General features: G+C 42.2%; 1 protein-coding gene across 5 annotated transcripts in view; it reads left to right on the plus strand.

Moving 5' to 3' along the window:
- MBD5 (methyl-CpG binding domain protein 5) overlaps positions 1-15,210 on the plus strand; it is a 247,306-nt gene that overhangs the window by 10,039 nt on the left and 222,057 nt on the right. The window lies entirely within an intron of this gene.

A 15,210-nucleotide genomic window follows, 5' to 3' on the forward strand; every position in this document is an offset into this window, starting at 1 on the left:
TCTAAACCTCTTGGGCTGGGGGGGTTATTATTTTTAGCTTTTGTTTTTTGATCAGTCTCTTAACTCTGAATGTTTGCATTTATTCATATAAATGTCCTGTCCTCTTTTTGCCCTGCTAAGATCTTTATCTTAGGTACTGTACTTGTATGTTCTCCATTATTGCAATATCTGAGCAGCAAACTTTAACTGGCCAAATGAAGCGAGGTCTAATACTCAACTCGATGGCATTAGTTTGACTTAACATGATAGATTTTGAGCTCTGCCTCCATCCATTCCAGAATTTCAAGGAATCTTCTAAACATCAGTGGGCACAATCCAACTGATTTTGGAGCAAATTGGTACACTGGAAAAGCCTGATTCACAGGACTGCCTCACTCCGCAGGCAGAGGATTCCCCCTGCCAGCCCCTGTTGCTACCTAAGCATATCAGAAGAAGCAGCTTAACTTGCTGCATGGGGAGATTGTCCATACCTGGACTCCAACAGAAATAAGAGAACTTTACAGAGCGAGTTTATTTGAGGGAGGAGGAAGCAGAAACCCAGAAGGGGCAAGAGTGGGTGGGTGGAAGCAGCAGGGATTGTGTGGGGTGGCAAGCATAGACCTGGAGTGGAGTATAAGGGACAAAGTGGACTTAGTGATGGGGAGGAAAGCATGAACCCAGAAGGAGAGCGGGTGCAGGTCTGAGGGGAACACAGCAGGGATCCTCAAGGGAATGGAGGGTTGGGAAGTGGTGATGATGAGGGAAGCAGGGACCAAAACAGCGGGAATTGTGTGACTGGGTAGGCATGGCAGAAGATGCTGGAGTGAAGGTGGGGGAGGGGCAGAGATTCAGAGGAGGGGGAATGGAAATGGGGAGGAGTCACACAGCGCCTCTGTCATGAGGATGGAGAATGAAGGACGTTGATATGGGGAAAGGGGAATGGGGGGGCATAAATCCCATGGCATGATGGATGTGATAGCCAAGGGAGGGTGACACACAGAGTTTGTGGGCGTGGGAAATAAGGAATGTAAGGGAACCCCTGCTAGGTGCAATTTGCTTGGCCCACAAAAGCAGCGAAAGGTGTCCCCCTAGCATGTATATCCTGACAAAACCCTTGTGAGGTAGGGAAGTGCTATTTATTCCGATATTACAGATTGAGTCAGTAAGTGATTTCCAAGATCCCAGGCTAGTGCTGTCATTACTGGGCCACTTTTTCTTACGGCCTCATCTTGGCCTCAGTGCTGTCTTGTGGCAATGAACTCCACATGCTACTTGTGTTTAAAAATAAAATAAAATTCTAGATTTGCTGCCTTTTAGTCTGCATTATTATGATGTTCTGAGAAGGGGGAAATAGATATACAGGAGGACCTCAGAGTTACAAACATCTCGGGAATGGAAGTTGTTAGTAACTCTGAACAAAACATTATGGTGGTTCTTTCAGAAGTTTACAAGTGAACATTGATTTAATACAGCTTTGAAACTTTACTATGCGGAATAAAAATGCGGCTTTTCCTTTTTTTTTTTTTTTTTTTTTTAGTAGTTTACGTTTTACGCAATACTGTATTCTATATGCTTTTTTTCTTTCTTATTTTTTTTTTTTTGGTCTCTGCTGCTGCCCAGTTGTGTACTTTTGCTTCCAAATCAGGGATGTGATTGACTGGTCAGTTTGTATCTCTGGTGTTCGTAACTCTGAGGTTTTACTGTACTCAGTGTACTTCCTCTGTACTATCCATCGTTTTGTATACTTTCCCATGTCGCTTCTTACTTTTCTTCCCTAAAGTAAACTGTCCCAATCTCTATTCATATGAAGCTATTTCATGTCTCTAGATCATTCTTGTTGCTTCTCTCTGAACCCCTTGTATTTCTGTTGTATCCTTTTTGAGATCAGGTGATGAGAAGTGAGTACAGTTTTCCAGGTGAAGGGATACCACTGATTTAATATACCACTGATATAATGACTCTGTAACAATCCACGATTGTGCAAGTCCTAATCAGTGAATAGTATGGATACCTAATAGTTCCGAAATTCACAAGAGTTACCAAATATAATAGTATTTATTGGCTTCACAGTTTAGCAAAAGGATTCTGCTAGATAATTAAATCACTTGACTATGTCTACACTGCGCATCTTATGACAGCGCGACTCTGCCGTTACAGCCACACCGTTGTAAGCTACAAAGTGTACTCTGTCACCAGGAGAGAACTCTTCGAGGTTCTAGGTTCATATGTACAGGGATGCACAGAGGGAATGTGATTCTGTGAGTACAGAGTGCAATATTTTTAAATTGATTAATTTCCAAACAATAATTTCCAAAGAAATTTCGTACTAAATGAACTTTGAAATATATAGCTAATAAAAAAACAGGAATTTATTTTCTTCTAGGAAAACATGGCTGTGTCATTGCACCTAAGTTGACTTTCTTTATTGTAAAGCAAAATTTACAGTACCCTTTATTTTATAAGTTTCAGAGTAGCAGCCGTGTTCGTCTGTATTCACAAAAAGAAAAGGAGGACTTGTGGCACCTTAGAGACTAACAAATTTATTTGAGCATAAGCTTTCGTGAGCTACAGCTCACTTCATCAGATGCATTCAGTGGAAAATACAGTGGGGAGATTTATATACATAGAGAACATGAAACAATGGGTGTTACCATACACACTGTAATCAGAGTGATCATTTAAGGTGAGCTATTACCAGCAGGAGAGCTGGGGGGGGGAGGGTGGGGGGGACCTTTTGTAGTGATAATCAAGGTGGGCCATTTCCAGCAGTTGACAAGAATGGAACAGTGGGGGGGGTGTAAACATGGGGAAATAGTTTTACTTTGTGTAATGACCCATCCATTCCTAGTCTCTATTCAAGCCTACGTTAATTGTATCCAGTTTGCAAATTAATTCCAATTCAGCAGTCTCTCGTTGGAGTCTGTTTTTGAAGTTTTTTTGTTGAAGCCACTTTTAGGTCTGTAATCGAGTGACCAGAGAGACTGAAGTGTTTTCCAACTGGTTTTTGAATGTTTTAATTCTTGACGTCTGATTTGTGTCCATTTATTCTTTTATGTAGAGACTGTCCAGTTTAACCAATGTACATGGCAGAGGGGCATTGCTGGCACATGATGGCACATATCACATTGGTAGATGTGCAGGTGAACGACTCTCTGATAGTGTGGCTGATGTGATTAGGCCCTATGGTGGTGTCCCCTGAATAGATATGTGGACACAGTTGGCAACGAGCTTTGTTGCAAGAATGGGTTCCTGGGTTAGTGGTTCTGTTGTGTGGTGTGTGGTTGCTGGTAAGTATTTGCTTCAGGTTGGGGGGCTGTCTGTAAGCAAGGACTGGCCTGTCTCCCAAGATCTGCGAGAGTTATGGGTCGTCCTTCAGGATGGATTGTAGATCCTTGATGATGCGTTGGAGAGGTTTTAGTTGGGGGCTGAAGGTGATGGCTAGTGGCGTTCTGTTATTTTCTTTGTTGGGCCTGTCCTGTAGTAGGTGACTTCTGGGTACTCTTCTGGCTCTGTCAATTTGTTTCTTCACTTCAGCAGGTGGGTATTATAGTTGTAAGAATGCTTGATAGAGATCTTGTAGGTGTTTGTGTCTGTCTGAGGGGCTGGAGCAAATGCGGTTGTATCGTAGAGCTTGGCTGTAGACAATGGATTGTGTGGTGTGGTCTGGATGAAAGCTAGAGGCATGTAGGTAGGCATAGCGGTCAGTAGGTTTCTGGTATAGGGTGGTGTTTATGTCACCATCGCTTATTAGCACCGTAGTGTCCAGGAAGTGGATCTCTTGTGTGTACTGGTCCAGACTGAGGTTGATGGTGGGATGGAAATTGTTGAAATCATGGTGGAATTCCTCAAGAGCTTCTTTTCCATGGGTCCAGATGATGAAGATGTCATCAATATAGCGCAAGTAGAGTTGGGGCATTAGGGGACGAGAGCTGAGGAAGCGTTGTTCTAAGTCAGCCATAAAAATGTTGGCATACTGTGGGGCCATGCGGGTACCCATAGCAGTGCCACTGACTTGAAGGTATACATTGTCCCCAAATGTGAAATAGTTATGGGTGAGGACAAAGTCACAAAGTTCAGCCACCAGGTTTGCCATGACATTATCAGGGATACTGTTCCTGATGGCTTGTAGTCTATCTTTGTGTGGAATGTTGGTGTAGAGGGCTTCTACATCCATAGTGGCCAGGATGGTGTTATCAGGAAGATCACCGATGGATTGTAGTTTCCTCAGGAAGTCAGTGGTGTCTCGAAGATAGCTGGGAGTGCTGGTAGCGTAGGGCCTGAGGAGGGAGTCTACATAGTCAGACAGTCCTGCTGTCAGGGTGCCAATGCCTGAGATGATGGGGTGTCCCGGATTTCCTGGTTTATGGATATTTGGTAGCAGATAGAATACCCAAGGTTGGGGTTCCAGGGGTGTGTCTGTGCGGATTTGTTCTTGTGCTTTTTCAGGGAGTTTCTGGAGCAAGTGCTGTAGTTTCTTTTGGTAACCCTCAGTGGGATCAGAGGGTAATGGCTTGCAGAGAGTGGTGTTGGAGAGCTGCCTAGCAGCCTCTTGTTCATATTCCAACCTATTCATGGTGACGACAGCACCTCCTTTGTCAGCCTTTCTGATTATGATGTCAGAGTTGTTTCTGAGGCTGTGGATCGCATTGTGTTCTGCACGGCTGAGGTTATGGGGTAAGTGTTGCTGCTTTTCCACAATTTCAGCCCATGCACGTTGGCGGAAGCACTCTATGTAGAAGTCCAGTCTGTTGTTTCGACCTTCAGGAGGACTCCACCCAGAATCCTTCTTTTTGTATTCTTGGTAGGAAGGTCTCTGTGGGTTAGTATGTTGTTCAGACATGTGTTGGAAATATTCCTTGAGTCGGAGACGTCAAAAATAGGATTCAAGGTCACCACAGAACTGTATCATGTTCGTGGGGGTGGAGGGGCAGAAGGTGAGGCCCCAAGACAGGACAGATTCTTCTGCTGGGCTAAGAGTATAGTTGGATAGATTAACAATATTGCTGGGTGGGTTAAGGGAACCACTGTTGTGGCCCCTTGTGGCATGTAGTAGTTTAGATAGTTTAGTGTCCTTTTTCTTTTGTGGAGAAGCAAAGTGTGTGTTGTAAATGGCTTGTCTAGTTTTTATAAAGTCCTGCCACGAGGAAGTTTGTGTGGAAGGTTGGTTTTTTATGAGAGTATCCAGTTTTGCGAGCTCATTCTTAATCTTTCCCTGTTTGCTGTAGAGGATGTTGATCAGGTGGTTCTGCAGTTTCTCTGAGAGCGTGTGGCACAAGCTGTCAGCATAGTCTGTATGGTATGTAGATTGTAATGGATTTTTTACCTTCAGTCCTTTTGGTACAATGTCCATCTGTTTGCATTTGGAAAAGAAGATGATGTTTGTCTGTATCTGTACAAGTTTTTTCATGAAGTTGATAGATTTCCACTCCATACGGCTAAATTCAGTGCCTTGCATAATGACAGGTTTCAGAGTAGCAGCCGTGTTCGTCTGTATTCGCAAAAAGAAAAGGAGGACTTGTGGCACCTTAGAGACTAACCAATTTATTTGAGCATAAGCTTTCGTGAGCTACAGCTCACTTCATCGGATGCATTCGGTGGAAAATACAGTGGGGAGATTTATATACATAGAGAACATGAAACAATGGGTGTTACCATACACACTGTAACCAGAGTGATCACTTAAGGTGAGCTATTACCAGCAGGAGAGCTGGGGGGGGGGGACGGGGGACCTTTTGTAGTGATTCATAGATTCATAGATATTTAGGTCAGAAGGGACCATTATGATCATCTAGTCTGACCTCCTGCACAACGCAGGCCACAGAATTTCACCCACCACTCCTGCAAAAAACCTCACACCTATATCTGTGCTATTGAAGTTCTCAAATCGTAGTTTAAAGACTTCAAGGAGCAGAGAATCCTCCAGCAAGTGACCGTGCCCCATGCTACAGAGGAAGGTGAAAAACCTCCAGCGCCTCTTCCAATCTGCCCTGGAGGAAAATTCCTTCCTGACCCCAAATATGGCGATCAGCTAAACCCTGAGCATATGGGCAAGATTCATCAGCCAGATACTACATAAAATTCTTTCCTAGGTAACTCGGATCCCATCACATCTAATATCCCATCACAGGCCATTGGGCCTATTTACCGTGAATATTTAATTACCAAAACCATGTTATCCCATCATACCATCTCCTCCCCATAAATTTATCGAGTTTAATCTTAAAGCTAGATGGATCTTTTGCCCCCACTGCTTCCCTTGGAAGGCTATTCCAAAACTTCACTCCTCTGATGGTTAGAAACCTTCATCTAATTTCTAGTCTAAATTTCCTGGTGGCCAGTTTATATCCATTTGTTCTTGTGTCCACATTGGTACTGAGCTTAAATAATTCCTCTCCCTCTCTGGTATTTATCCCTCTGATATATTTATAGAGAGCAATCATATCTTCCCTCAACCTTCTTTTAGTTAGGCTAAACAAGCCAAGCTCCTTGAGTCTCCTTTCATAAGACAAGTTTTCCATTCCTCGGATCATCCTAGTAGCCCTTCTCTGTACCTGTTGCAGTTTGAATTCATCCTTCTTAAACATGGGAGACCAGAACTGCACACAGTATTCCAGGTGAGGTCTCACCAGTGCCTTGTATAACGGTACTAAAACCTCCTTATCCGTACTGGAAATACCTCTCCTGATGCATCCCAAGACCGCATTAGCTTTTTTCACGGCCACATCACATTGGCAGCTCATAGTCATCCTATGATTAACCAATACTCCAAGGTCCTTTTCCTCCTCCGTTACTTCTAATTGATGCGTCCCTAGCTTATAACTAAAATTCTTGTTATTAATCCCTAAATGCATGACCTTACACTTCTCACTATTAAATTTCATCCTATTACTATTACTCCAGTGATAGTCAAGGTGGGCCATTTCCAGCAGTTGACAAGAATGTCTGAGGAACTTTGGGGGGGGGGGGTAAACATGGGGAAATAGTTGTACTTTGTGTAATGACCCATCCATTCCCAGTCTCTATTCAAGCCTAAGTTAATTGTATCCAATTTTGCAAACTAATTCCAATTCAGCAGTCTCTCATTGGAGTCTGTTTTTGAAGTTTTTTTGTTGAAGTATTGCCACTTTTAGGTCTGTAATCGAGTGACCCGAGGGACTGAAGTGTTCTCCAACTGGTTTTTGAATGTTTTAATTCTTGACGTCTGATTTGTGTCCATTTATTCTTTTACATAGAGACTGTCCAGTTTGACCAATGTACATGGCAGAGGGACGTTGCTGGCACATGATGGCATATATCACATTGGTAGATGTGCAGGTGAACGAGCCTCTGATAGTGTGGCTGATGTGATTAGGCCTCTGCCATGTACATTGGTCAAACTGGACAGTCTCTACGTAAAAATAAATGGACACAAATCAGACGTCAAGCATTAAAACATTCAAAAACCAGTTGGAGAACACTTCAGTCTCTCTGGTCACTCGATTACAGACCTAAAAGTGGCAATACTTCAACAAAAAAACTTCAAAAACAGACTCCAACAAGAGACTGCTGAATTGGAATTAATTTGCAAACTGGATACAATTAACTTAGGCTTGAATAGAGACTAGGAATGGATGGGTCATTACACAAAGTAAAACTATTTTCCCATGTTTATCCCGCCCCCCCACCCCACCCCACTGTTCCTCAGACATTCTTGTCAACTGCTGGAAATGGCCCACCTTGATTATCACTACAAAAGGTCCCCCCCCAACCCCGCTCTCCTACTGGTAATAGCTCACCATAAGTGATAACTCTGGTTACAGTGTGTATGGTAACACCCATTGTTTCATGTTCTCTGTGTATATAAATCGCCCCACTGTATTTTCCACTGAATGTATCTGACGAAGTGAGCTGTTGCTCACGAAAGCTTATGCTCAAATAAATTTGTTAGTCTCTAAGGTGCCACAAGTCCTCCTTTTCTTTATTTTATAAGTCTGTTAAATATTTGTCAGGTTTGAGGCTGCATGTGGCCTTGATCCTATAAAAGGATCTGCAAAGATAGAGGCTTGGTCTACATTAGGAAATTAGGTTGGCATAATTACATCACTCAGGGGTGTGAAAAAAACATATTATTGATTGATGCAGTTAAATCAACCTGGCCCTGGTGTAGACAGCCCTAGGTCAACAGGGGAATTCTCCTGTTCACCTAACTACCACCTCTTGGGGAGGTGGATTCTCTATGCCAACAGAAGAGGCTTTCTCGTCAGCATAGGTAGTATGTTCACTGAAGTGCTACAGCGGTGCAGTTGTGCTGCTGTAGCGTTTTAAGTGTCGACAAGCCTAGACCCTTATTCCCAGAGAGATTTCAAATTACATCAATTGGACTGCAATTGGGATTGAGGGATCCACAATGGACCTGTTTGCAGGATTGGCTCATATATAGGGCCCTATCAAATTCACGGTCCATTTTGGTCAATTTCACGGTCATAAGATTTTAATGATTGTAAATTTCATGATTTCATATCTTTAAATCTGAAATTTCCTGGTGTTGTAATTGTAGTTGTCAATAGTAATTGACCCAAAAAGGAGTTGAGGGGAGGGTTTGCAAGGTTATTGTAGGGGGGTTGCGGTATTGCTACCCTTACTACTGAACTTTTGGTGGTGGCGGCGCTTCCTTCAGAGCTGGAAGGCCAGAGAGCAGCGCCTGCTGACTGGGAGCCCAGCTCTGAAGGCAGAGCCACTGCCACTAGCAGTGCAGAAGTAAGGATGGCATGGTGTGGTATTGCCACCCTTACTACTGCGCTGCTGCTGCTGCTGGGGCCCTGCCTTCAGAGCTGGGTGCCTGGCCAACAGCTGCCACCCAGCTCTGAAGGCAGCTCCAAAAAAGTCTTGCGACCCACCCACTCCACCCCCCTGCCCCCTTTTGGGTCAGGACCCCAATTTGAGAAACACTGGTCTCCCGCCATGAAATCTGTATAGTATAGGGTAAAAGCACAGAAAAGACTAAGAGGTTTTTGCAATATTCAAATAATAACAAGAATTGTAGAGGGAATTAAATACAAATATAAAGCTTGGATGTACTGACATATGGGGAAAAAACTAAAGGAAATAATATGTGTAATTTGAGTAACTGACAAACAGTTTGCATTATAACTGTTTTCTGCATGCCTTGCAATTGATGGCTAACTAAATTAATTTATAAACACCTGTGGAGACTGGCTTCCTAGGGATTTGTTTCAGTGCTGACTGGAGCCTTGGCATTACCTTAACACAAAATAATAAAATAAGTGATATTTTTCATTGGCTTCTACGGGAGTGAACCTAATGGAGTGGGATGATTTTTACTATGGTTCAGAAAAGAATAATTGGAGCTTATGGAATAAAATTGAGTGATAATTTAGCATGAACATCAAGAAAAAGTTTTTAACAATAATATAAATTTGATTTATAGAACAGTGGTGAAGTCCCATTTCTGGAGCTATTCAAACTTGTGTTCTGAAAGAATTTTTGGGAATGTTTTTACTCAGGAACAGTTTTGCTTTGTTAAAGAAATAGGCTTAATGATTTTGTAATAGATCTTTTGCATATCTACATTCTATATTTAATACTTTTTAAAAAATGTTTTACAAAACTCTTCAATGCCTGTTTTTTGTCTAAGTTCCAAGAGTATCATTCATACTAGTAAACTAACAAAATGGTTCAGTTTTGCTAGAAGTATGCAAAACTGGATATGGGGTAAATCAATTTAAATAATTTTACTTTAAAAATAGCAATGAGCTCATTTGTGTCAAAAAATAGTTATACCTTTGTGTTTTCCCCATGGCTCTCCCTTGAATGTTCATAGATACTTTTATCAAGGTATTAAAGGAGCAAATTCAGATTTTACTTTCTCTTGCATTTTCTGTAGCATCATGTAGATGGGGACTTTGATGACTGCAGATTCATGTATAAAACTAAAATACACCAAAGGGGAAAATGCCTCTTTTAGCCTGAAGTACCAATGGTATGGTTAGCAACTATAATATATGTGAACTCTTATGTCACAGAATAATAACTTCTTGTTCTCTTCACATACTATTGTCAAAACTGTAACACAGAAGGGAAATTGTAGATGATCCAATTTGATTTTTGTTAAAATTTATGTTTAAATACAAGTGAAAAATATACTCATTTTCTGTAGCTTATATTTCTCATTCTAATTCTTAAACAAAAGTGTTCAAGTTTTGCATGGCTTAGGTGTGCTTATTTAAGAAGGTATACTGCACCTCATTCACACTAAATACAGCGTAAAGGGACCTTATTGTAAATGAGAGAGAGTATCAGCCCCCTATATAGCAGTTTTATGTACCCTTATCTATCATATTCAATAGTGGTGAACATTATAATACATACCTATGTTGTGATTATTGGGTTGCCACTTTAAATACTGAATATATGGGGTTTTTTTTAAGTGAACATTAGAATACGCAGTGGATAGAATCTGTATGCATATTGGTACACAAGTTACTGCTCCCCCAGAACTTCAATAGCTCATGTGTACGCACATTTTTGAGTAGGTATTTCATTCATTATTAGTGTTTCTTTGCCTTTTCGGAATTGCATCCCTGTTACATTGCCCTTTAGCACTCATCTGTCTTCCTACGTGCAAAGCAAAAAAGGGATTGTGAATTAGGGCTTATCTACACATAAACCACTACAGCAGCACCACTGCAGCTACGCTGCTGTAGTGCTTCAGTGAATACACCTGTCTATGCCAATGGCAGGGGTTCTCCCATGAGCATGGGAAACCCACCTCCCTGAGAAGTGGTAAGTGGGTCGATCGGAGAATTCTCCCATCGACCTGGCACTCTACACTGGGGCTCAGGTCGGTTTAACTGCATCGCTCAGGAGTGTGTATTTTTCACACCCCTGATTGGCAGAATGATACTGACCTAATTTCCTTGAGTACGCCAGGCCTTAGACAACACAACTCCACATTTCTGTGTAAGCTGTAAAGACTTGTGGGCAGAGGGTCCAAAGAACGTTTTATGAACAGAGCTGTAGAATTCCTAAGGCTATTCAATCCATCCTTTCAAGGTCAAAGTGTTTTTATATCCTTTAGATTAAATTTTTGAGAAAAGTAGCTGTCAGAAGTAGCTTTATAGTTCTTGTGTTGAACTGACACTATATTTAATTTTATTTCAGCAGATTTTGATATAAGGAGAAGGAAGAAAACCAAAGACTACAAGTAGGGCAAACAAGAAAGTACCAGGTTATTAAATATTTTCAAGGAGAAAAGGAAGTTATACAGTATGTTTATTGAGGTTCCTATGTCAACATTTGGGAGTCCTGGAACAGATGATCTTGAACAAACAGTAGTTAACTATGGAAAAGACATGAATGAAACGCTGTTTGTCTTGTTGGCAAATAAATAGATATTAAGATATTATACCATTATGAAACTGCATTTGCTTTAGATATCTTCTTGGTTCTTCAGTTCTTGAGCTGCAGTGTGATACAAGTTTGAGGGAAGCAGATTAATACTTAGAAACAGATATTTGATGAAAAATATACTAGTTTTTTGTTTTTAGAGATGAACTAGTGATGATGGAGGAGCAATAGCAACTTCACAGTGAAGGTCATGCAGGGCTTTCTGTTTAATACACACTTTTGCAAAGTACTCTAAAATCCATGTGCGTACTCATATTGTCTTGAAAATTGCTGTGCCTCGTCAGGGCCCAGCACAGGGTTAATGATACATATTTAGGGTCTTTTGGTCAGGGGATTCCTGAGATAAAATGGTAGGAAACAAAGCTCCAGTTCGTAAAATTTTATTTATTTGTTTTTCTTTTGTTCATGCCGATGGCTCAAACTATGGCACTGATCTGCACCAAACTGAGACTACCCAATTGGATATGATCTTGGCTAGTGTCCAGCACCCAGTTCCAAGTCAGGGAAGCAATATTTAATAAATTATTAGATGGTCTGTCTAGCTCTGGAAATTTGCATGCTTCTGTAATGTGAACTAGAGAAAGTGATTTGTGCATGCACTGAGGCTGGGGCACCTTGAGCCTGGTGTGTTGTTCTGTGGCTGTGAAATATGTGAGCTCGGCTCATGTCACAATCACTTGGAGCAGTACTGACTTGAGTGTTGCCCCTAACCTGGGTACCGTCCACACACAAACATCTCTAGCTCAAAGTAAGTGATGCTTTAAATTTGAGCTCGCTGGCTTGTCAAGGGGTATGGGTTGAAGCAGGAGTGCTGCTGATGCTCTATGTGTGGAAATGCAGCTACTGGCTATATCTTAAATTAGTTCAATTTATCATCTGTTAATCTAATTACTCTGCTTATCCAGTCACTAAAAGTGGTTTCTGTTGTTTGGCAGTGGGACTACTCTCACTCAGACTAGGTTGAGTGTAGTAACTAGGGGCACATCTACATTATGAGCGGGAGATATAATTCCCAGCTGTAGGAGACATACCCACGCTAGCTGTGCAGCCAGTGGAAGGGGATGGTAGCCCCCTAGAGTACCATCCCCTCCGAGATTCTGGAACATATCTGTGCAGCTAACACCACCACCACCACCACACCCACACACACTGTTCATGCTGCCAGGGCTATGCTGCTCTGTTTTGTACACTAACGCAGTCAGAGCTAATGCAGGTATGTCTCCTTGACTTGAAAAATCACAGTTACTGGTCAAACTACAGGTGTACCCTAGAGTGTAAGTAACTTGAGCTAACTATTGTAGTGAATACAAGTCTTAGGGTTGTATTCCCCAAAGCCACCAAGGACCATCAGTTCAAGTTGTGGGCTCAGCGAATTTCTGGAAATGTCTGTTATGCAGATTTACCACTTTGGCTTGCTTTCTTCTGGGGCTTCACATAGGCTCCTTTCGGAAGTTTTGCCCCAAGTTCACACAGCATTATAGAGGAGCAGTAGTGATTTCCATAGTTAAGGATGATCAGAGCTTTCTGCACAAGAGCTCTAAAATCCACATGCATTGGAGATTATCTTGAATGTTAGTTTACCACAGCAGGTATTGGGGTGTGCTTTGCAGTTTTGGGGTCATTTGGGCAAAGGGTACCTGAAGAACAGCCCCTTTTCCCACATCTGCCCAAAGTGTGTTGCTTCTAAAATTTTTAGGTTCTTAACAGCTATTTTTGCACAGTCTCAAGGGAAAAACTGTTGCTTTGACCCTCAAAGTCATATCATTAGACTGCCCCTGGGATCATCTATTCAATGATACTAAGGTCCAGTTTAGAAATATTTCAAAAGTTATATTGCACTTTGAAACCTTGGGCACCTCTGCTTACCGTCAGTTCACACCTCTGCAAGCTTTGTTTCCCTCAGGACCTCCTTTGTGAGTGAAGCACACGGAATAATGTACTCACTTGGTGGCTTAGGGCAGAAGTTCCCTAACTTTATTTTGCTGTGCCCCCCTTTTCCATGGGAATCATGTAACAGTGCCCCTTCCTGTCCCCAACCCCCATTTGTCTGGGACAGAAAGTGACTCACTGAAGGGAACAGGTGCTTCACACCCAGACGGCAGCAAGACCCAGCTGGCTTCATTCTCAGGGGAGGCCTTGGTGGCGTGGAGTGGAGCGGACAGGAGTTCCTCACCTTCCTGCCCTCCTGCCAAGAGTCTCTTGCTCCTGAAAGCCCCAGTGGGTTTAAAATATACAGGGCGGCAGCTAGGGCTGGACTGGGCAGTACGGGGCTGTTCTCTCCCCACCCCTGACCACTGAGGAGACTCTGTGTGCTCTCTCATCTGGCTTGGCCGGGCATACCACAGCTCTGTGCCCCACCTTGCTCCCCACCTCACACCCTGCTGATAAACTCATCACCAACCCTCCCCAAAGGGCCACTGCCCACATTTTGAAAACGAATGGCTTGTGGGAATAAGAACTGCCCCTTCAGCCCAAGGACCATGAGTTTGAATTCTCTTGTTGGGACATTTTCATGCTGTGCACGTTTCTGTTCTCAACTTGTCTTTAGTTTTATGTCTGGAACCACAGTGGGGCTCTTTTTGGAAGTGTGAATGGTGTGTGCAATCTTGAGGAAGTTCATTATCCCCACAAATGTACCTAGAATGTTATCTGCCTAAGTCCCATCAGGGGCACCTAGACAGTTATTCCCCATTTTGTAGCTGTGCATTTGAGTTTTCCTTCCTGAGTAAAGTACTTTGCACGTGTCTTTATTGAATTTCATCTTGTTAATATCAGACCTATTCTCCAATATGTCAAAATCATTTTGAATTCTATTCCTGTCCTCCAGAGTGCTTACAACCCTTCCCAGTTGGTATCAACAAACTTTATAAGCATACTCTCCACTCCGTTATCCAAATCATTAATGAAAATATTGAATAGTACCTGACCCAGTGCTGACACTGTGGGACCCCACTAAATGCACCCTCCCAGTTTGACTGAGGATCATTGATAACTACTCTTGGGCATCCACCTTACAATAATTTCATCTAGATCACATTTCCCTAGCAAGGGCTTACAGTCTGAGATAGAAAGGTAGAAGGCAGGATATATATTGGGAAACCCAGAGGAGTGTTTTGGTGGGATTTTCATTCTGGTATTTCACTTACTGTAAGTGAGGATGTCGAGATTGATTTGGTTAGCTGAAATGTCTACTATTTAGTCTTATCCACGCTCCTCTTTAAATGGGCAGAAAAGGATTTTTTTTAATGTCACACTTCTACCTCCAGGGTCCAGCAATTGATCACAGATTATCTAAGGTGGAAACAGATTGCATTGAGAGACTACTACAAAATAAAGACTTTTTGTAAATACATCTGTGAGGTGGAGTATACCCAAACTGGACTTCTCTCACTTTTAGAGGGAAGTACACTTTGGGGGCGTGTTGTGTTGTTGTTTTCTGTGGATGAAAACCCTCGAGACACAGCACTGAAAGAAATTCCCTCATGCCCCTTTGATTGTATTGAATTTCTTTCTGTCCTGGTCAGGATTCACTCTGTAGGACAAAATCTTAAGAATGATACTCTGATGAATCATTTATTCTTCTAAAGCCCCAGTTCTTGGTTCTCAGAATCATCATTGAGTTCCATGAAACACTGATGGTCCAATGGGCTAAAGTTTGAGAACAATCTCTTTTTCTGCCCATACTTTCTCACATTCCACTGAAAAATGTGTTTTTCGGGGGACGGGGGAGGCAGGTTTGTGTATCTTAAATCAAGTGATTTGCTGTTGGCCTAGATACTACTGGTATGCAAGCCGTTGTAAAATGGCAACTCTTCCTCAAACTTT

Source organism: Natator depressus, chromosome 11 (assembly GCF_965152275.1).
Source record: "Natator depressus isolate rNatDep1 chromosome 11, rNatDep2.hap1, whole genome shotgun sequence".
Classification (NCBI taxonomy): Eukaryota; Metazoa; Chordata; order Testudines; family Cheloniidae; genus Natator; species Natator depressus.